At 41.8% G+C, this 22423-nt stretch overlaps 1 protein-coding gene across 1 annotated transcript in view; it reads right to left on the bottom strand.

The window, feature by feature from the left end:
• The window catches only part of MPP7 (MAGUK p55 scaffold protein 7), a 204222-nt gene extending 182015 nt beyond the window's left edge, over positions 1 to 22207 (bottom strand). Inside the window, exon 1 of the mRNA XM_069458748.1 lies at positions 22166 to 22207. The gene's annotated coding sequence lies outside the window, so the exon portion shown is untranslated. The remainder of the gene's footprint in view (positions 1 to 22165) is intronic.
• Between the last annotated feature and the right edge of the window lie 216 nt (positions 22208 to 22423).

The raw sequence follows: 22423 nt of genomic DNA on the forward strand, positions 1-22423 counted from the left end.
GCAACTTCCAAGGAAGTTAGAGGAAAACTAAGGACAAGTCTTCCGAATAAACCCAATGTCCTCCCTCTGACCCTCATCATTGCCCCTGTCCCCTTTCCAAGTCCTTCCTCAAAAGCCAGTCACCTGCAGAGACATTCTGCAGGACAGTGGCTCCTTTTTTCTCTGAGAGGTAAACCTCTGCATTAGTCCTTAGGGTTAGCCATTTGCTCACCGGAGAAATGCACAGCGTGTTCTTTAAGAACACCATGCATTCACTCAATAGTCACTGACGCCAGACAGGCACACGGAAGGAAGAGTGAGGGCAAAATCCCCACACTCGGACCCTTCTATTAGTTTTTCCTCCTCTCAATTTCTGAGCCTTAAAACGCCCCCACCATCAAATCCAGGAAAATTCAAGTCCAAACTGTGGCTAGTTGATCCCTTAGACTTATTACGACTGTCATGAGCCAGCGCAAGAACTTGAGCTGTGAGGTGAGGCGATCTGAACCAAGCACAGCTCAGGGAGGTCACCTGCGCGAGCCTGACCACCCGCCACGCCCAGGACAACGAAGGCTGACAAGACAAGGGAACACAAGCTCATGGTTTCATTCCACTCTTCTTACCTGCCAGAGATTCAGGTCAGCAACTGACAAGACCCCTCCACCTAAGAGGACAAAAATAAATGAAAAGGATACATTGCTGTGCATGCACTCTATCATGTGTGTGTTTGCGGAACAGTAAGATATAAAGACGTTATCCAGTCGCTCCGCATTGTCCGTGGTAGGTTGGTTCCAGGACCTCCCTCTGACACCCAAATCTATGGCTGCTCAAGCCCCTGACATAAAGTGGCACAGTATTTGCATATAACCTGCACACATCCTCCTGGACACTTTAAATTATCTCTAGATTCGTTATAATACCTCATACAATGGAAATGATATATAAGTAGATATTACACTCTATTGTTTGGGGAATAATGACAAGGAAAAAAGTCTGTTCAGTACAGAAACAACTATTCATTTTTTTTTCCCCAAATATTTCTGATCTGTGGGTAGTTGGATCCACAGATGGGGAAACAAGTGGATACGCAGGGCCAGCTGTACAGTGATGCTGTAGTTCAAACTTCAAGAAATAGAATTCCTTTAACAGGGCTTAGGCACACAGGAGATTGGTGTGATTTCTAGGACTCTTGACTCTACGTTAGTAATAGCAACAGAGTAATGAAACTTCCCAGAATCTCTACTCCTAAAGGCACGGTAGCGCCCAGCCAAGAGGTGCAACCGCCAAGGCCCTGATCCTCTCAGCACTGGGGAAGCACAGACCAAACAGGGCTCACGTTGCGACTTCCACAGGACAGGGTCAAAACCGTCCCCTGAGCGACAAAATGGGCATGTGCCTATCGAAGCAATCCGGGGCCAGCTCAGACAGCAGAGAAAGAAAACACATGCCTTGGAACACATCCGTGTGTCTGACTACAGTGGAGGGTACATAAAAGAAAGAAAGAAAAGAGTAATGGAAAGCAACCATATATAGGCAGCAACACAACAGGCTTTGAAAGTCCAGAACTGAACCACTGGGACTCCGTGTGGGAGACCCAAAGAACCAATGGCCGTTCCTAAACAGAAAGATGGGCCGGGCGCGGTGGCTCACACCTGTAATCCTAGCACTCTGGGAGGCCGAGGTGGGCGGATCGTTTGAGCTCAGGAGTTCGAGACCAGCCTGAGCAAGAGCGAGACCCCATCTCTACTAAAAATAGAAAGAAATTATATGGACAGCTAAAAATATATATAGAAAAAATTAGCCGGGCATGGTGGCGCATGCCTGTAGTCCCAGCTACTCGGGAGGCTGAGACAGGAGGATCGCTTGAGCTCAGGAGTTTGAGGTTGCTGTGAGCTAGGCTGACGCCACGGCACTCACTCTAGCCTGGGCAACAGAGTGAGACTCTGTCTCAAAAAAAAAAAAAAAAAAAAAAAAAAAAACAGAAAGACGACTTCTGTGCTGTGAAGGTCAGCTGGGGGCCGGTGACTGCAACCTAGACAAGAGGGAAGGAACATCTGGCCACAGGTGGTGGCCACAGTAACACAGAAGAGAGACATGACACACGGTGACAAGGAAGAGATGACAACATATGGTTACTGACCAGATAGCAGAGACGGAAAAAATCAGCCTTTTAGGGTATTTAACATCAATGTTGTTAATCAAAGATGGCAACTACCACCTCCTGACCCTTGATACGTGTCGGGCACCATACTAAGTACTTCGTATGTGTATCTGGTTTAATTCCCGTGACCCTCATTTGTGGTGGGTACTCTAATTAGCCTCTTTCAGATAAGAAAATGGAGGCTTAGAGAGATTAAATAACTTGCCTAAATCCATAAGAATAAACAGCAATAAGCAGAGCTGGAATTTGAAAGCCAAAATGTTCAGTTTTATAGCCCACGTTCTTAACAATTCGGATATATTGTGTTAAGGTTTTCAGCTGGGTGACCAGGGCAATGGACGTTGATTAAACGAGGGGGAGAGTTGTGGAAACAGACGACCCAGAACGCTGGAAGGCTGTAAGCAGAGGCATTAACAAGAATGCCAACCCTTCCTTCGCCTCACAAGGACACTTTTGGCCTTGAGGAGGCTAAGTTTCATTCAAAACCTAAGAGAACCTGCTGTTTTTGAACAGTCCTGTAAAAGGAAGTGCACAGATGGTTCCTGTTAGTTCTAATGGCACTGTGATGTAATCCCCGACATTAGGACAGGCAGCTGCACGCCTCACTGGGAACCGAGGTGCTAGGAAAAGTACCCCACAACATACTGTTTCCGTCCCAGGCAGCGTGGCTGCCTCCCTTGTAGGGCATTTCTGCACCCTGGTTAATTAAATAGGGACCCGAGTCTAATCTACAGTGGATGTGGGAATGTTCTCTTCCTACCAATGTGTATACCACCTAAAAATGCTCCGGCTGGTTTTGGAGGGAAGAGCAGTTAAAATCAAACATGCGAACTCGGAGACATTCAAATATCTGGGAAGTAACCAGTGAGCAACTGCACATTTTGCTACAGCAAATTAGGGCTCAGGTGGATTCACGGAACTGCAGCTCATTAAAACCAGAGGTGGTGTGGAAGTCACTCATATCGAAATGACAGCTGACAGCAACTGTAAAGGTACAACTGGGGATGGGAGGGTGGCAAATAAGTGGGCCAAGGATTGAAGACACTCCCATAATTAAGGGGCCGGAACATGAAGAAAAACCAGTGGCAGAAACCAAGAAGAAACAGAAGGTGGAGATCTAAGCGTCCCAATATCCAGTCATCAAATCTACCCCACCACACTGCCCAGATCTGTACTAAATCCACCCCTGCCCCCCGCCCTTACCCCTCACCCCAGCTCTCCCCAGTGTCTACCTGTTCCGTGTCCGTGACCTCCCCCCAATCTGACCCCACTATACCAATGTAGTGAATTATCTAAACTCCACATATGATCGTGACAAAGTCCTGCAGAATGACTCAACCTGAGCTGTAGTGTGTGGTTCAGGGATAGGCATAAAAAAAAAAAAAAAAAAAAAGACATCTTTCTGGTGTGTCAATTATACACAATAGAAAGTGATTTTTAATCTATTACATCAAACAAAATTTCACAACACTTTCCTTTCTGCCACCCTACCGCCCCGCCCACTCCCTTTCTTCTGGGCAAATTTCTGTCATGAAGGGCGCACTTTGGTGGAAAAATGTCAGGACAGTGGCCAAAGTAGGTAAGATTTGTGCTTGTCCAGATTAAAGTAAAGAGCCAAAGAAAAAGATTAAAGATGAATAAAGAGGAAGAAGTTTCCAATATGAATTTAAATCACACGTTGGTCTCTGATGTGCGGGAGGGTGGGTAGCCCAGGTTTGAACCTCTGGCTTCACCACTTCCTAGTTACACGACTGAAGGGCAAATTATTGAACTTCTCCATGACTTGGTTTTTCCATTTGTAAAATGCAAATGACAATACTCAAAGGACTGCTTTGCGAATGAAATATGAACGCCTGGGGAGAGCTCGCTCAACACACCGCCTGGCGTGCTGCAAGGGATCGATAAATGACGGCTCTCATCTGTGAGCGCCAAGCTTGTCCCAATCTGTTGAAGCACTGCAAAGCTTTTATTGTCCAAAATTAGTGGTAGACAGGAAAGTGTCTATTTTGATAAGCAGTCTCACCATGTCATTCACAGTCTGTTTCCAGGGATACTTTAAGCTCCATATGGGAAAACAAGAGAGGATTTCATTACCCAGTTTTACACCCACCTGGAAATCAGAAGCACTCAGGACAACAGAAGCCAAGTCCAAAATCATTCTAGTCACCGTTTATAAAGTGTAAGATGCTGAATCGAAAACAATTTAACAGATCTCGGTGGTGAGTTGCACATCAGTGACTGAATCAAGTGCTTTCCTGAGGACACCGTGCTGAAATGCACAGGAGAGGGAACAGGAAAAGCCAGAGCCACCGGGACTCCTGCTGTCCTGAACAGCTGTTACCCGGTTCCCAGCAGGGAGCGCACACATGTACACAGACATTTATATAATCTTTGGTTGTCTAGGCACGAAGTATTGTGTATTCAGCAATCACTCAGAGTGGGAGAAGGAATTCAGGGAGGGAGGAGCAGTTTAAAACAGGTCTGGCCTGAAGCAGGAGGACCTGTTTCGGGCCACAGTCAGCAAGAGCAGGAGCGCCAGGGAAGTGTCTGCACCTGGATGAGAATGGACCTGCCACTCTGCCCCTCCCTCTCGCCCTCACGCCGGGAGAACCTCTTCTGTTCCACCGACATGCCCTCCCAACAGTCGCTCTCACATACTGCTCTCCTCCAAAGAAAACTTATTTTATCCTCTATCATCCATTTCTCAACATTATAGACTTTAAAGATGGGGAAATATTGTAGCAAATAGAACTTCTGTTTGTCTTTCTACCCATGGAATGCCAGTAACAACATATATCATAATAACAATAAAGGTCAACTTTTCATCTACCTTATCACAAGCACCTTGAAGGCGAGGAAGCCTTTCAAAACTACTCTCAGAATACAAGATACATAACATACATGCAATAAATACATTATTCTAAAGACAACAAAAAATTGTGTTTTAATTCAAAAAAATTCTAATTCCAATTCCTTTAATAGCTCCAAGATGTTTCTACCATTATTTTTTATTTCCAATGATTAAGCTACTTTCAGAATATAACAAAAGGACTTTGCTATTAATAGTTTCCTTTAGATTCACTTCTAAAAACCAGTGCAATTTAGTGTTTCCAAGAAAAATTTAATGGGTTCATCCTGAACAGTCTCATTCTATAATCTAAGAGACCAACTCATAACACTGAAATCTGATTTCAAAAAAAGAAAAGGAAAAGGATCAGACATTTAACCTACCTTTTCTACACTAACTATATCTCAGATAGTTGATAAGCGAAAGTGTCTCTTTATAAAAATATTTTAATAACTAAATGAGGAAGACAGAATTAAAATATCACCATTTTGCAAACCCCTGATAAAATAATGGATCTAGGCAATAATTATCAATGATCATGAACACTATAAAAAGACAGACAACCAAAACTACCTGACTCTGGTTAGAAGTACACTCCACCATCTATGAAGCAGTTTTGCCAAAACACAGAAACTGAATCAAGTCAGGATCTGATTACTATTTACAGGAAATAAAAGAACAGAAGAACGTGTTAAACCATGCATTAAATAAAGAGCATTACAACAGGTGGCAGCCTGTTTCTTTTTATTGTTATTTAGTAATGATGATGTTACCAAATACTTCCTGATAAGTGAACTGAACATTTCTTCAAGTTCTTTGTGATAATCATCACCTCAAAACATGAAGAAAGCCAATCATGTATAAGCACGTTTACGGATGTACTCACCCTGATACGACAGTGAAATTCACAACTTCATACAGGAGTTGCCTGCATCAGAAATATTTTCTTTCCTAATGTTACTGAACTTCCTTTCACTTGCAAAAATACAGCACCGCTGAGCCAAGAAGAGTCACTCCCTGCTCCTAATAAGACAGCTTTAGGGGTGAGCAAGTGAGGAAGCCGGATCCAGTGCGGCAGCCTCAGAGCAGACAGATCCACGAGGAGCCGGCCCCTAACTGCCCTGGCAAGATATGCTGCAAGCCCGCTGTTCCCCACGACAGCCCGCGGGCCCTCAAGAACCTTGCAGGACATCCATGACATCAAAACTGCCTTTATCATGCTGGGAGGTCATTTGTCATTTTCACTAGACTGACATGAGCACTGAAGATGATAAAAGCAAGGGTGCATAACATCGCTGCCACCTTAGGATGAATCAGGGCAGTGGCACCAACTGCATAGCTGGTCGTTACCCCTGTGAACTCACACCGGAAAAAAGGACCAGTTTCATATAAGAATGTCCCTGATGAAACAAGTGAAAATTAACAATTACGTGAAATCTCCACCCTTGAGTGTGCCTTTTTTTTTTTTTAACTTGTCTGATAACTGCGCCCTGGAGTATGAAGGTGTCTCAAGGAAAAGAGCTGGTGCCAACTAGTCGGCCGGCAGGCTGAACTGGCAGCTTTTTTTAGAGAGTATCAATTTTACATGAAATAACAAATGAAAGACAAACTATCAGTATTGAAAGTTGGGTATTTGGCAGATACTTTCTCAAAAATGAAGTAAACTTACTGCTTAAAAAAAGAACATATCTGTTGCTGAGGATAAAATTCAAGCCTTCCAGCAAAAATTAGATTTTTGGAAAAATTTCATCTGCCACCAAGAACATGACAGCTTCCCCACTGGGAAATAATTGAGAAGGTATTATGTACTTAAAAATTTGTTGAGACAGTAGATCTCATGTTAAGTGTTCTGAACACACACACACACAGGGACACAAGGAGACCTGTGGAGGTGACAGACATGTTTACTGCCTGGATTGTGGTGATGGTAACAGGCATGTATACATTCGTCAAAACTCACCAAATTATATACATTGATTATATGCAGTTTTTTTGTATACCAATTATACTTCCATAAACCTGGGGGGGAAGACTTCTGATGAGATCACTGCTGATTTTGACAAATGTGATTTTTTTTCTAATGGTCTTATAAAATGTGCCAAAATCTAGGAGATTTATATAATTCCATGAACCAATATTTTCCAAATCATGCATGGGTAAAAAGATTCCAAGTATAAGACAGACCAATGGATTTACATGTAACAAAGTGAAAAACGTTTACTGATAGAGTTTTAGATTCACACTGCAACTCAACTTAAGAAATCACTACTTGCAGAGTTTTGGTATAGTATCAAAGAGAATATCCATGATCATCTGAAGACCATTACAACACTCCTCCCATTCCCACCCGCAGATCTCTCTGAGGCTGGATCTTCCTTATATTAATATATTCCAACCAAACAACAAATCACAACAGATTAAACACAGAAGCAGATATGAGAATCCAGCTACTTCTACTAAACTAGACATTATAGAGAATTGCAAAAACATAAAATACCATTTTTACTACATTCTTTTCATAAAGTTATTTTTTCATAAAGATGTGTTATTTGTGCTAATGTGCAATGGGGTTATCATTTTTTAATGAACTAATACTCTAAAATTGTCTGTTTAAATTTCTAAAATGGTAATTATTAACAGAGATAACTGACATGCACAAAAGGTCTTTTGAGGTCCTTAATAATTTTTAAGGGTGTGAAGTGGGCCTGAAACCAAAAGTTTGAAAGCTGCAGCTCCAACGACATGGACCTGAGGTCAAGGCTGTGCTTGTTCAAATGAGCTTTCAGACATTACCTTATTCTTTGACTTCACTTTGACCAAAACACTAAAAGGTGGGAGCCCAATAGGAGCCCAATGACAGACCAAGAGCACTACCTACCACCAGCCACAGCCATCCTGAGAAGGGGCCTTAGGATGAGAATATTTTGTATTAGGCCATGGCTGGGAGGTTAGGAGACCAAGGGCAGAGGAGTTTGGTAGCATTTATTCCTGTTGAGTTCAGTGTGTACCTGTTTTGAGACTTTGGTTTCAAAATCAGCTAACCAGATCTGTCCACACTTGTGGGTTAAGGAAGCTAGAGATAAACTGTTTCCCATGCCCTTCCTCCTCTAGCTAACCCAGGAATATCAAAAACAGTCACCCAAAGCAAAAGAAATCTCTGTCCCTATTATACCAGGCTGGTAAACTCTTCAGCACCAACCATCCTTATCGCAAAAGTCACTTTAACTTCAAGATCCTAAGTCAGAGTTGCAGTCTCAACTCTCAAACATTTCTCCCCGTGTTTGTGGCCAAGGGCACACAATCACAAGGCCTGTGTCTAAGGGACTGAGCCACTGCAGCGACCTTGCCTTTGACTCTAAGTGAACAGCAAGCAGCCGCAGGTTCTGAGCAGATCAGTGACAAGATCCCCCTCTACCCTGGATGCTGACTGAAGAAAAGGTTTTAGGGGCAGGGACAAAAGCAGGGAAATTACTACAACAAGCCAGGCAATACGTAATGATTTCATTCCTCCCACAAAGGCCAAAGCATTTATTTCTAAATAAATCTGCTACTATTGACAGATATGATACATAAAAAGCTGTTAAGAGTAGTTATCAATTTCTCATAAAGCGAAAACAAAATAAAAGGCTGCCTTGTATTAATGTCCTATATTCTCTACTAAGTGGCCCCACTCACAAATTATAGTCTTTTTTGCCCTTTTTTTAAAATACTTTTTATTAGGGAATATTTTGAGCATACACTAAACCGGAGAGAACAGTATAATACTATAAGGAACCTCCATGTAGTTATTCCCCACCTTCAACTCATGGCCAATCTTACCTTCCCACCCCAGATTACTATGCAGTCATCATTTTATTCACTGTCTTCTTATTATAAAACATGACTATATGTTATCATGAAATTTTAGAAGAAAACAGATTAATATAGCAAAGAAGTAGTTCACCTAGAATCTTAACGCCCATTACTGATATTATTTGAACTATTTTCATTTGACCATTCACACACAAACAGATACGAATCAATAGGACATGAACAGTTCAGAGTTTTACATAAAAATAAATTCATTCTTTATTACAAAATTAGGATTATCCTGACTGCATGATTTTGTAATCTTTTGCCACCCTATACTAACTATTCCTGTAGAGAAGAAGAAATACATAATGCTACACATTTAGGTTGTTTCTAATTTTTCAGGTATTAAAATATTATAATGAACAACTGCTTATATAAACTTAGCTTGCATCTAATAATAACATACACTAGCAAATGCTAAATATGCAAAATGTAGAGACAATGGGCTCCCAGGTGTGCCCAATACAATAATTAATATAAGAGCTGATGCTGGTGAGACCAGGAAAAGTAGCTCCTTGGGAGAGGATGATTCAGTCAGGAACATTAACTACGGAGGAAACAATCAAACCTACATCATTTCAATTGGGAACTCTCACCAAAAGCAAACTGGAGAAATATTAAAGATATGTTAAGAAGCCAACCTTACAGGGAATGTAAATTCTGCAGAACTGCCGGGCATCTACAAAATTGTTACCATCTATTAAGAACACACCAGGTACCCAGCATAGAAAACGAACAAAGCAATGTCTGCATAAGTATCTGATAATCTAAAAGAAGACACGAACATAAATAATTACAAAACAACGTTCTAAGTACTTTCCTATTTCCTAGCAAAACATGCCATGTACTAACTACCGTGGCCCACCAAGGAGAGAGAACTAACTTATGGGCTGATAGAACTAAGGCAAACATTTTTCAGATAAACCACCCACATTTTTAAGTCTTAAAATTATGTACAGATAAGTATAAACTCCACAATGCTCACGACTTTAGAGATGAACCTCACAAATGCAATGTTGAGGGAAAGAGTCAGACACAAAAAAGTCTATAGACTGTATGATTTCATTACATTAATACAAGCTGCGGAAACCACTGCTGTGACTCCACCCTGTCACAAACGCATGAGCGCACTTCTGGGGCCCTGTTAACGTTCTGCTTCCTCACTTGAGTGCTGGCTACACATTTTGTTTGTGAAAATCTGATAACCTGTACACTTAGAATTAACCTGTACACTTAGAATATCCATTCTTCTAGGTATATATTATATTTCAATAATTTTTTTAAATACACACAGTTTAAGATGCATAATAATTTCCACTTATTTTCCCAAACACATGATGATTTTCAACTAAATAGTCATTAGGCCTACCTGACCGTGGAAAAGTCTAATAATTCAAATATCTAATTTAAAAACCTCACTATATACAACTGTAACTTGTCAGGGTAAAGAGTGATATCCCATCTATGACAGTTAACTCACCAAAACCAGAAAGAGGATTCTGTGCTCATTTCTCAACTTTGTCCAAGCCCATGAAGTCACAACAATTTTTAAAAAAAAGAAAAGAAAAATCTCCCAATTAAAGGAGATACTAAAGGTGAATTCCCTTTAAAGTTGGGAACAAGATCAAGAGGCCACTATTCCTACCACTCCTCAACATATTACCACAGATCTAGGCAAATATATCAGACAACGAAATACAAAAGATAAAATAAGAACTGCAAAAAAAAAAGACAAATATCCATTATTTAAAAATGAAATAATCATCTATATAGAACATCTGAAAGAAAAGCTAGCCATTAAAAACAGTAAGAGTTCAGCAAGATTATCTACAAAAGATATTAAAAATATAGTCATGCTCCACATAACAGCATTTCAGTCAATGACAAACCACATACGTGACAGTGGTCCCATAAGATTATAACAGAGCTAAAAACTTCCTACCACCTAGTGACATCAGATATGTCCTAATGTCATAGCACAAACTATTACTCATGTATTTGTGGTGATGCTGGTCTAACAAAGCTGCACTGCCAGTCATATGAAAGTGTAGCACATACAATTACCTAAAGTACATGACACTTGATACTGATAATAAATGACTACATTACTGGTTTATGTATTTGCTATACCACACTTTTTATTCTTAGAGTGTACTCCTTCCATTTACTAAAAAAAAAAACAAAAACAAAAAACGTTAACTGTAAAACGGCCCCAGGCAGGTCCTTCAGGGACATTCCAGAAGAAGGCCCTGTTATCACAGGAGATGACAGCTCCATGCCTGTTACTGCCCCTGAAGACCTTGCAAATGGGACAAGATGTGGAGGTGAAAGACAGTGATATGGATGATCCTGACCCAGCACAGGCCGAGACTAGTGTGTTTGTGTCTTAGTTTTTAACAAAAACAGTTCAAAAAGAAAAATATTAAAAATTTTAAAAATAGAGAAAAAAGCTCACAGGATATACAGAAAAAATATTTTTATACAGCTACATAATGTACTTGTGCTTTAAGCTAAGTGTTATTACAAAATACTGAAAAAGTTAAAAAACAAAAGTTCATAAAGCAAGAAAAGTTACAGCAAGCTAAGGTTAATTTATTATTGAAGAAAGAAAAATATTTTTCAAAGAGACTTAGTGTAGCCTAAGTGCACAGTGTTGAAAGGCTACAGTAGTGTACAGTAATGTCCTAGGCCTTGACATTCACTCACAACTCAATCACTGACTCACGCAGAGAAACTTCCAGTCCTGCAAGCTCCATGCATGGTCAGTGCCCTATATAGGTGTGACATTTTTTATCTTTTATACTGCATTTTTGCTATACTTTTTCTACGTTTAGGTATGTTTAGATATACAAATACTCACCACTATGTTACAACTGCCTACAGGATTCAGCATAGTAACCTGCTCTGCAGGTTTGTAGCCTGGAAGCAACAGGCTATGCCATGTAGCCTAGGTATGTACTAGGCTGTACCACTTAGGTTTGTCTAAGTACATTTTGTGATGTTCGCACAACGACAAAATCACCTAACGACCCACTGTTCAGAATGTATCCCTGTCGGTAAGTGATACATGACTGTATATATATATATATATATATAAACTTTGAGTGTGTGTGTGTGTGTGTGTGTGTGTGTGTATAAGCCGACCCTACACCAGTGGAAAATATAATAGAGAATAGAATAGAAAAAATTGGGATTCACAATAGAAACAAAAGCTGAAATACCTGGGAATTAATCTAACAAAGGTGACGAGATCATTATGGAAAAAAATTTTAACTCCATTGAAAAAAACATAAATATCACTAATAAGTGGTTTCAACCCTGGCTATACATGAGTATCACCAGAGGAGGTTTTAAAAAGCGTAATTGCTGGACTCCACTCCCTAGAGATTACAATCCAGTTCATCTGTGGTAAATGGGACATACGTTTTTTAAAAACTACGTAGTTAACTCTAATATACAGCCAGGGTTGAAAACTGCCAGCTTAAATATTTTTAAAAAAGAAAACAGGAGGAACTCACCCTTCTAGATATCAATACATATAAAAAAAATGGTAGCAATAAAAATAAAAACCAGGGTGGAATTAGAACAGGAGCAAACTGATCAGAAACAGAGCAGGGAGCCTAAAAATAGGGAGGTAGGAGGAGGTAGGAGTAGTTGGGAGTAGGTAGGAGTGCGTGTGTGTGGACCTTGAACACGATAGAGGTAGCCTCACAAACACTAGGTGATTTAGTAAATGAGACTGGGGAAAGTTGGTTTGCCATAGAAGAAAATGTAGAAACGTATCCTCGTTAATTAAGAATGGAGAATGTTTCCTAAACAAAACCCAGAAGGTAAAAAATGGATGGATCACAACAAAATTAAGATTCTGTTCTATATTGAAGAAAAATTGTGACAGGTAACAAAACTAAGAAAAGATATTTGCACCATTTAAAATCCAACAAGAGGAGCCGGGCACGGTGGCTCATGCCTGTAGTTGTAGCAGTTCGGGAGGCTGAGGCAGGAGGATCACTGGAGCCCCGGAGTTCAAGGCTGCAGTGAGCTGTGATCCGGCCACTGCACACTGGCCTGGGCAAAAGAACGAGACCTTGTCCTTGTCGCTAAAAAAAAAATTAAAGAAAAATAAAATCCAACAAGAGATTAACATCCAGAATATACCAAAAGCAAAAACAAACAAAAAGCTCCTGTAAATTAGGGCAGAAAAAAAGGAAAGAGAGAGGAAAAGCTAATCAAAAAAGAGGCAAAGAATACATAAATGCCCAACTCACCAAAGGGGAAACACACATAGCACGTGATAGGATACTCGACTGCATTAGTAATCAGAGAATTGCAAATAAGAACAATAACGTATTGCTTTGTGCCTGTTCCATCTGTTGCATCAGATTGGAAAAAATTATAAGGTCAGAAAATATCAAGTGCCAGCAAGAATGAGGGGAGCAACAGCTGGTGAGAGTGTCAAGCAGCACAGCCGCCTGGGATAACAATGTGGCAGTGCCTGATGAAATTATGCACACGCTGGAGGGAGGGTCCCATGCAAGGGAGACCAGGAATGTGGACAGATGACAAATGAAATGAAACAATAAAGTAACGCGGGAGACTTTGCATGGACCAATCCCGGTAATATGCCATGAACTAAGCATTAACTCAAGTCTGAGCACCCGACTTGGGGAGGGAGGAAGGAGCCTGCATCACACATTCCTTCACTCAACCAGCAGGATTCAGCCCCTGCACACCAAGCTCTGGGCCCCATGCTGGGGACCCAGGAGCAAAGGTCAGGTCCTTGTCCTCATAGAGCTTACATTCTAGTGGAAGGAAACAATAAAAATAAACAAATAAGATGATAAGAGTGTGGTAACCGCTACAAAGGAAATAAAATCAGTGACTGTGAGAGTAACAGAGAGAGGGGTTCTGCTTTTCAGAGGATCGTCCCAAAGAGAGGGGGGCTGCCCCAGATCTGCAATGAGAAAATTAACCAGGCACTCAGCAAGCTGGGGGAAGAGATGCTGAAGAACCGCATTCAAGGTCACCAAATACAAAGCTGTCACACTACCGGCAAGAGTTGTGTTCTCAAGAGGACTTTCAGGTACTTCCTGTAATTTAACTCCCAGGAACAAACTTGAAAACTCCTGTTATATAAAGCGTAGACAATAAGGATTATTGTGAGAGTCCAACATACTGTGATCAAAGAATTCTACCTTTTTGGGGAGACGGAGGAAGGCACCACCTATATGAACAATCTGTCTCTAAAAAATGTTTCTGGAAAATTACTAGGATCCACAAACTTTACCTCCAGTCATTAAATAGCAACAGAGTACTTGTATTTTTTTTCCCCAGCACAGTGCTAGGAAATGAGGATAAATAAAAAATATTCTGTCCTTACCTCAATTTTAATAAGATTCAGGATACTACTTCTTATTTCATACACCAAGTGATTTTTTTATGATTAAAAGCCAACCTGCTTGCAATCTGCCAGGCACAGTTCTATGAGCTTCTACACATTCGCGCTCACTTAATATTCTTTATTTCCACTTTAGAGAGGAAAACACAGAGGTTAAGAAATTGCCTGAAGTCAAAGAACTAGCAAGCAGCAGAGGAGGAATTCAAATCCGGATCTTTCAAACATCAAAGCCTGTGTGAACCAGCACACCTACGTTCCCCCTAGGATCTGCTCAGTTATTTGCAAAGGGTAGGACCAACAGGCAAGACCACTACCTAGGAATTCATTACAAATGCAAATTGTCAGGACCCACCCCAGACCTCTGGGCTGCAGGGCAGCAACTGAAGGTTCAACAGCCCTCCACGTGATTTCAAGGCTTGCTACAGATTGAAAACCACTGGTCTAAACTTTTCGGACTAAGCTTAATGTTAAAAATGAAATGATTATCATTTTGGAAATTCCAAAATATAAAATTTTTCTATTTAAAATGAATATAAATACATCAAAATAATGTTAATTCATGTGCTCACTGCCCACTGCCCAACGTCTCTCTCCCAAACTTGACAAAACGCCTAATCGGTACCCCGATTATACCACGTACAAAAAGTATATTCTGATGGGCCTTACTGGAAACTGAGCTAAATTCAAAACATGCAAAGAGAACACAGGTCTGAACTGACTCTTCAGAAGTTAAATCAGAAGCCATAATAGGAAGAGAAAAAAAATATTTTGAATATCAGCAGCAGAAGCTTTATAAATCTTGGGCCGTAACTCCATAATCCTTTTAAGCCTGGGCTTAACTCCAAATTTTTACTACATCACTTCAACAAATTTCCAGTTGCCAAAAAAGAAGTTACAATTCTCAGAAATATTTAATTCTCAGCTGCTTTAAGTACAAATATAGAGGAACTGTCTTTCAAAAAGGATGCTTTTATCACAAATGAAGCTAATCAACACCTGATGACACATCGGTCTCTTACAGTGTCCACTAAAGCAAGAGGGGCTAATGTTTCCCTGCCCCACCTACACCTGCCTGTTACAACATCCTCCCAGACACTTCTCTTTGCAAAGCTTTTTCCCCAACTCAAGTTCTCAACTTGAGCAGTATAGCTCTACATGCATTCCAGTTTGCCTATTTCTAATAAGGTCTTTTCGTTGTTGTTAATGGGATAGAAGAAAGAATATGAGAAATAAGTATATTCTAGCACCGACCATCACTTGAAATCTACCATAAACCAAGTAACTCTCTGAAGGTATTCACTTGCATACCCAAGTCATTAATTTTATAAAGTTCGGGATTCTACTTATTTCAAAAATTGAAAACATAAATGTGAAGATTAAGGAGTACCTAGCCCAAGTTTGGACCACAGGAGAGCCATAAACCTGCCTTAAAATGCTTGACGACCTGATTGTGGCTGTCAAAGGTGAAGAGACCTTCACACCAGGGCAGCCTTTTAATCTGCCTGGCTACTTACAACCACGCACCTTCCGACGCCCTGGCTCACCCAAGGGCTGGCAGCGCTGCCAAGAACGACCATACAAGAAGAGCTGGACCCTATTTAATTTCCCTCTCCCAAATCGCCATCAAAGCCAATCCCCTGAGAACCAGCTAGTGGTTCCAAGAAACAAATTACCATTGCTCTCTTCCTCACCCACATGGTGTAAGTGAAATAAACACCCATTCCAACCACTTAAGTAAAGACTTTCTCATTTAGATTTCTATCCTTCCGTTTAAAAGTCCAGTGTTTTCTTCAAAACATCTTGCAAAATGTAATCATCCCAGCTCGTCTTTATGCTCCACTAACACTGCCACTTCTACACCTAAAAATGGGTATTGCTTTTTATCAAAGCAAGTTATGTTTTTTCATCTCCCTTCTGTAACAGTCAGTAACAAGCAAGCCTGCCTAATAGCTCATGTCATCAGGGAGAAAAGAAAACCCCTGTCTTTCATAAGTAAAGCAATATGATCATAATGTACTCCTAAAAAGAATAGATTAAATGGCTTTTCAAGAAAAAAACTTATACATGCCAGAAAATTTTTTTCTCCTTAGGCATCTGTTCATAATAGTAGTGAATAATCTTGCTACATTTACCCACTTCTTTTAAAGAATCAGTACTCCAAGAAAGCAAAGCATAACACTGTGCTCAAGTACTGCGGTCCCAGTTCACATAAGATTTTCCCAAAACACAAGCCATTAAAAAAGAAAAGTTCAACTATACATAAATAAGGACCAATAAATCTACACTCTGCTGTGGGTTCCTGCTTTGTAGAACCAGAGAGCTTTGTAGTAGAAGCTATGTCTGAAATTACAGGCATATCTCAGAGATATTGCAGGTTAGGTTCCAGACCACCTCAGTAAAACGAATATCACAATGTCACACGAATGTTTTGGTTTCCCAATGCACATAAAGTTATGTTTACACTATACTGCAGTCTATTATGTGTGCAACAGCACTATATATTTTTTAAAAATACTGTACATACATCAATTTTAAAATGCTTTATTATTTTTAAAAAATGCTAACAATCACCTGAGCCTTCAGTGAGTCCTAATCTTTTTGCTGGTGGAGGGTCTTGCCTCAGTGTTGATGGCTGCTGACTGATCAGGGTGGTGGGTGCTGAAGGTTGGGGTGGCTGTGGCAATATCTCAAAATAAGACAACAATGAAGTGCGCCACATTGATTGACTCATTCTTTCATGAAAGATTTCTCTGTAGCATGCGATGCTCTTTGGTAGCATTTTATCCACAGTAGAACTTCTTTCAAAATTGGAATCAATTCTCTCAAAGCTTGCCACTGCTTTATTAATTAAGGTTACAGAATATTCTAAATCTTTGGTTGTCATTTCAACAATATTCATAGTATCTTCTCCAGGAGGAGATTCCATCTCAAGAAACCACTTTTTTTGCTATCCATAAGAAGCAACTACTCATCCACTCAAATTTTATTATGAGATAACAGCAATTCAGTCACATCTTCAGGCTCCACTTGTAATTCTATTAATAGTTCTCCTGCTAGTCCCAGCACATCGGCAGTTACTTCCTTCACTGAAGTCCTGAACCCCTCAAAAGACATGCATGAGGGCAGGAATCAACTTCTCCCAATTTCCTGTTGGTATTGATATTTTGACCTCCTCCCATGAATCATGAATGTTCTTAATGGCATCTAGAATGGTGAATTCTTTCTAGAAGGTTTTCAATTTACTTTGCCCAGATCTATCAGAGGATTCCCTGCCTATGGCAGTTACAGGTTTACAAAATGTATTTCTTAAATAATAAGACTTGAAAGTCCAAATTACTCCTTGATCCATGGGCCACAGAATGGATGTTGTGTTGGTAGACATGAACAAAAATATTGATCTCCTTGTACATCTCCATCAGATCTCTTGGGTGACTAAGTGTATTATCAATGTGCAGTAATTCTTTAAAGGGCCTCATTTTGTCTGAGCAGCAGGTCTCAACAGTGGGCTTAAAATATTTAGTAATTCATGCTGTAATGAGATGTGCTGTCATACAGGCTTTGTTGTTCCATTTATAGAGCACATGCAGAGTACATTCAGCATCAATCTTAAGGGCTCTAAAATTTTTTTTTTTTTTTTTTTTGTTGAGACAGAGTCTCACTTTGTTGCCCAGGCTAGAGTGAGTGCCGTGGCGTCAGCCTAGCTCACAGCAACCTCAGACTCCTGGGCTCAAGCGATCCTACTGCCTCAGCCTCCCGAGTAGCTGGGACTACAGGCATGTGCCACCATGCCCGGCTAATTTTTTCTATATAGATTTCTAGTTGTCCATATAATGTCTTTCTATTTTTTAGTAGAGACGGGGTCTCACTCAGGCTGGTCTCGAACTCCTGACCTTGAGCGATCCACCCGCCTCGGCCTCCCAGAGTGCTAGGATTACAGGCGTGAGCCACCGCGCCCGGCCGGCTCTAAAATTTTTGAATGGTAAATGAGCATTGGCTTCAACTTAAAATCTTCAGCTGCATTAGCCCCTAACAAGAAAGTCAGCCTGTTCTTTGAAGCCAAACACTGACCTCTCCTTTCTAAGCTATGAAAGTCCTAGATGACATCTTCTTCCAACAGAAGGCTGTTTCGCCTACATTGAAAATCTGTTATTTAGCATAACCACCTTCATCAATGATCTTAGCCAGATCTTCCGGATAACTCGCTACAGCTTCTCCATCAGCACTTGCTGCTTCACATTGCACTTTTATGTTACAGAGACAGCTTTTCCTTAAACTTCATGAACAACCTCTGCTGGCCTCCAACTCTTTTTCTAATGCTTCCTCTCCTCTCTCAGTCTTTGCAGAATTAAAGAGAGTCAGGGCCTCCTTCTGGATCACACTTTGGCTTAAGGGAATGTCATGGCTGGTTTGATCTTCTGTTCAGATCACTAAGACTTTTTTCATATCGGCAGTAAGTCTGTTTTGCCCCCTTGTCATTCGTGGGTTCACTGGAGTAGCACTTTTCATTTCCTTCAAAAACTTTTCCTTTACACTCACGACTTGGCTAACTGTTGGCACAAGAGCCCTAGCATTCGGCCTATTTCAGCTTTGGACATGCCTTCCTCACTGAGCTTAATCATTTTTAGCTTTTGATTTAAAGTGAGAGACATGTGACTCTTCACTTCAACACTTAGGGGACGTTGTAGGGTTATTAACTGGCCTGACAGCAATATTGTTGTGTTTCAGGAAACAGGGAGGCTGAGGAGAAGGAGAGAGATAGGCAACAACTGATGGGTGGAGTGGTCACAACACACACATTTATCAATTAAGTTCGGTATCTTATACAGGCACAGTTCATGGCACCCCAAAACAATTACAATGGTAACATCAAAGATCACTGATCACAAATCACCATAGCAGAAATAATAATGAAAAAGCTTAAAATATTGCAAGAATTACCAAAATGTGGCAGAGAGACACAAAGTGAGCACATGCTGTTGGGAAAATGGCACCAATAGACTGTTCCATGCAGGGTTGCCACAAACCATCATCAAACAATGCACAAATGGTTTTGTAAAAACAATGCAGTATCTTCAAAGTGAAGCACAATAAAATAAGGTATGCTCGTACTAACAATTGCCTTCACTTTAAATCAAGCTCCCCTTTCCTTCCAAATAATCTACTAAAACTCACTTAAGTCATTCATTGCAATTGTCTGAACTGCAATTACTCGAGAAACAGCTGCTGTACATTTATTTATATCTTTGTCAGTGAAATGTTTATAATAAGAAAAAAAATCTGTTTGAAATCTCCAAAAAGCAGCATCTAGTGCACCATCTAGTGGAAGTCAAGTAATATCGTAATTAATTAAAAAAAAAAGGAAAAAAAGAAAAATCCACAGCAATCCTGAAAACCATGGGAGGTTGAGAGTGGGGCAAAAGCCTCAGGTAACATAGGCAAAAACTTTACAAACAGCCAAAATCTCTTTCCAATGTCCCACAGTGAAGGAGGGCTGGGCCCATCAGAAGAAAGGACTCATTTTCTTTACAAATGAACAGATGATAAAAATTTCTTTATCGAAATTTTTGTTTGGGTGCTACAAATTTTAATTTGGAGAGAGAATGTTAAGTAAAGGCACTAAAGCATAAACAGGTAAATAAATGCAGGGGAAGACTGACAGCCTTATGTAAGAGATGCCTTATGTGTTTCACAAATAAGTTATGTCAAAATGTATATGTACCATGCAACAGATGTATTAGCCACAAAACAAGAGATAACTTCATGATTAGAACAGTTCCATTCAGTAATTCATAAGCCATTTTCATGTTTCTGATAACTAAGTTTAACACAACTTAACAATTCTTTAGAGTTCCCTAAGCCTTGACATCATGCAAGAGGTTGCTCCCAACTACCCATTTAAACTGGCTCTACACTAACCCCCAAACTCCCTTGCTTGAGTTATTTTTTTTTTTTTTTTTTTTTGAGCCAGAGTCTTGCTGTGTTGCCCGGGCTAGAGTGCCATGGCGTCAGCCTAGCTCACAGCAACCTCAAACTCCTGGGCTTAAGCGATCCTCCTGCCTCAGCCTCCCGAGTAGCTGGGACTACAGGCATGCGCCACCATGCCCGGCTAATTTTTTTTCTACATATATTTTAGTTGGCCAGATAATTTCTTTCTATTTTTAGTAGAGACGGGGTCTCGCTCTTGCTCAGGCTGGTCTTGAACTCCTGACCTCGAGCGATCCACCCGCCTCAGCCTCCCAGAGTGCTAGGATTACAGGCGTGAGCCACCGCGCCCAGCCACTTGAGTTATTCTAATTAAGAAATTATTTTTCAACCCTTCTATAAATTTACAGTAAAGATTTCCCAAAACAAAGTCGTAAATCATGAACAAAATACATTACACTTCATTTGCATTTACCTTAAGCATATTAATTATTTCCACTTCAATTAATTATTTCAATTTCAATTCAATTCAATTGTACCAAAGTCCACTGCTAAGCCAGAGACGCAAACATAAATAAGGTTCTCTCATTTGGAAAGCCTCCCAAAATTTAACACAGCGATTTTCACATAGCACCAAGTTTTGTTCGTTTTGTTTTGCCTGTGTGGAAAATTACCTTTCTGATGAAATTCAAACTATCTTAGCAACCTAGGTGGAGGAAAAAACAAACAAACAAACAAACCTCAGAGATAAAATCTCTTTACTTGAAAACAACCATCTCCATCTCTGACTGGTGTACATGTGATCAAATTGGTATGCAAAAGCTTGCCTGATGGTGGGAACCTTACCCAGATCTTGGATTAAATCCATCACAGGTATAAAATGAAGTAGGAGTCAAGTGACTGGGGTAGAATTCCTTTCATGCCTAGGGCTTTCAGCTTGTGCACCTGTAAGATGGGCATGGTGTGCACGACCTGCTTCAGGAGAATAGAGGATGGCACGCTGCAATTGACACAGTGCAATGAGATTCTCAACTAAAAGACCTAAACGGAAAAAAATTCTGTTTTGTAGAATCAGAATGGACCTGGACAGAGAGAACGCGCTCCAAGGGCCATCACAGTGACATTACTGCTAAAACTCAGTGACTTCCATCATTCGCTTGTGAACAAATGGTATATTCAGCACTCAAAGGCAAGGTAAGCAATGCCAGGTGGTTCTTTATAAGTAAATCAAATCATGGAATTAACTGCCCAGGATTTCTCCGCGAAGTAGTACTGCGTGAGTAGCAGGTGCATCCCTACAGCCTACAGTCCAGAGGCAGTGTTTAGAGATGCTTTTTTTTTTTTTTCAATTTGAACGCTGTTTTTTAACATAAGAAAAAAGAATCACAATTCTACGCCCACCATGGCAGAGTGACAGGGACAGGTCCCACCCCACGACCCTTCACGCCCGCGCAGCATCCCCTGGAACGACCCCGTCCTACCGCACGGCCCCCGCCTGGGCCCAAAGGTGAGCTGCGCGGCCGGTGTACCTGGCGCTGGAGAAAAAGCCCCAAACAAGTTCACGGGAAAGGCTGCTTTTAGTTTAAAAAATAGCTAAGTAAGTAAATAAGGTTAACGTGCACATCGCACAGCCAAACGCGCCACAGCCCGACCCGAGCGAAGACGCCTCTCTGGCCGAGGGGAAGATCGGCCGCCGGCTCAGCGCTACTCACCGGCAGTCCCGCTCCGCAGTCCCGCTCCACCTGCCCGCGCCCGCCCGGGTTCGGCGCCGCCGCCCCGCTCCCCGCCACCCCCGAGTCCCGGGTCCCGGGTCCCGCCCGCGCGCCCGCCCCTCCCCCGCCGGCCCCGCCCCCACCGCGCCGCAAGGTGCCGCCGACGCCGCGGGCTCCCGGGCGGAGGCGCCTCGCGGCGGGCGGAGCCGGCCGGCGGCAGGAGCGGCGAGGGGAGCGGACCCCCGCCCGCAGCGAGCGCGGAGTCGGACCGCGCGGCAGCCCGCGGCGCCCCTTACCTGCCCTGGGCGGCTGCGGTCCGCGGAAGGCGCTCGCTTCGGCCCCTGCAGCCGGGCCCGAGGCTAGGAGGCAGCGATCGCCGATCGCCGCCGCCGCAGAGAACAAACCGGAGCCGGCGGGCTCGCACCGCCGCGGCGGGCGCAGGACGCACGAGCCCAGCGGGAGCCCGGCCCCCACCTCCGGCCCAGCGAGGAACCCACTCGGCCCCCGCCCTCGGGGGGGCGGGGCCGCGGCCGGAGGGGCGGGGCGGGGCCGCG

The sequence above is a fragment of the Eulemur rufifrons genome, chromosome 25 (assembly GCF_041146395.1).
Source record: "Eulemur rufifrons isolate Redbay chromosome 25, OSU_ERuf_1, whole genome shotgun sequence".
NCBI lineage: Eukaryota > Metazoa > Chordata > Mammalia > Primates > Lemuridae > Eulemur > Eulemur rufifrons.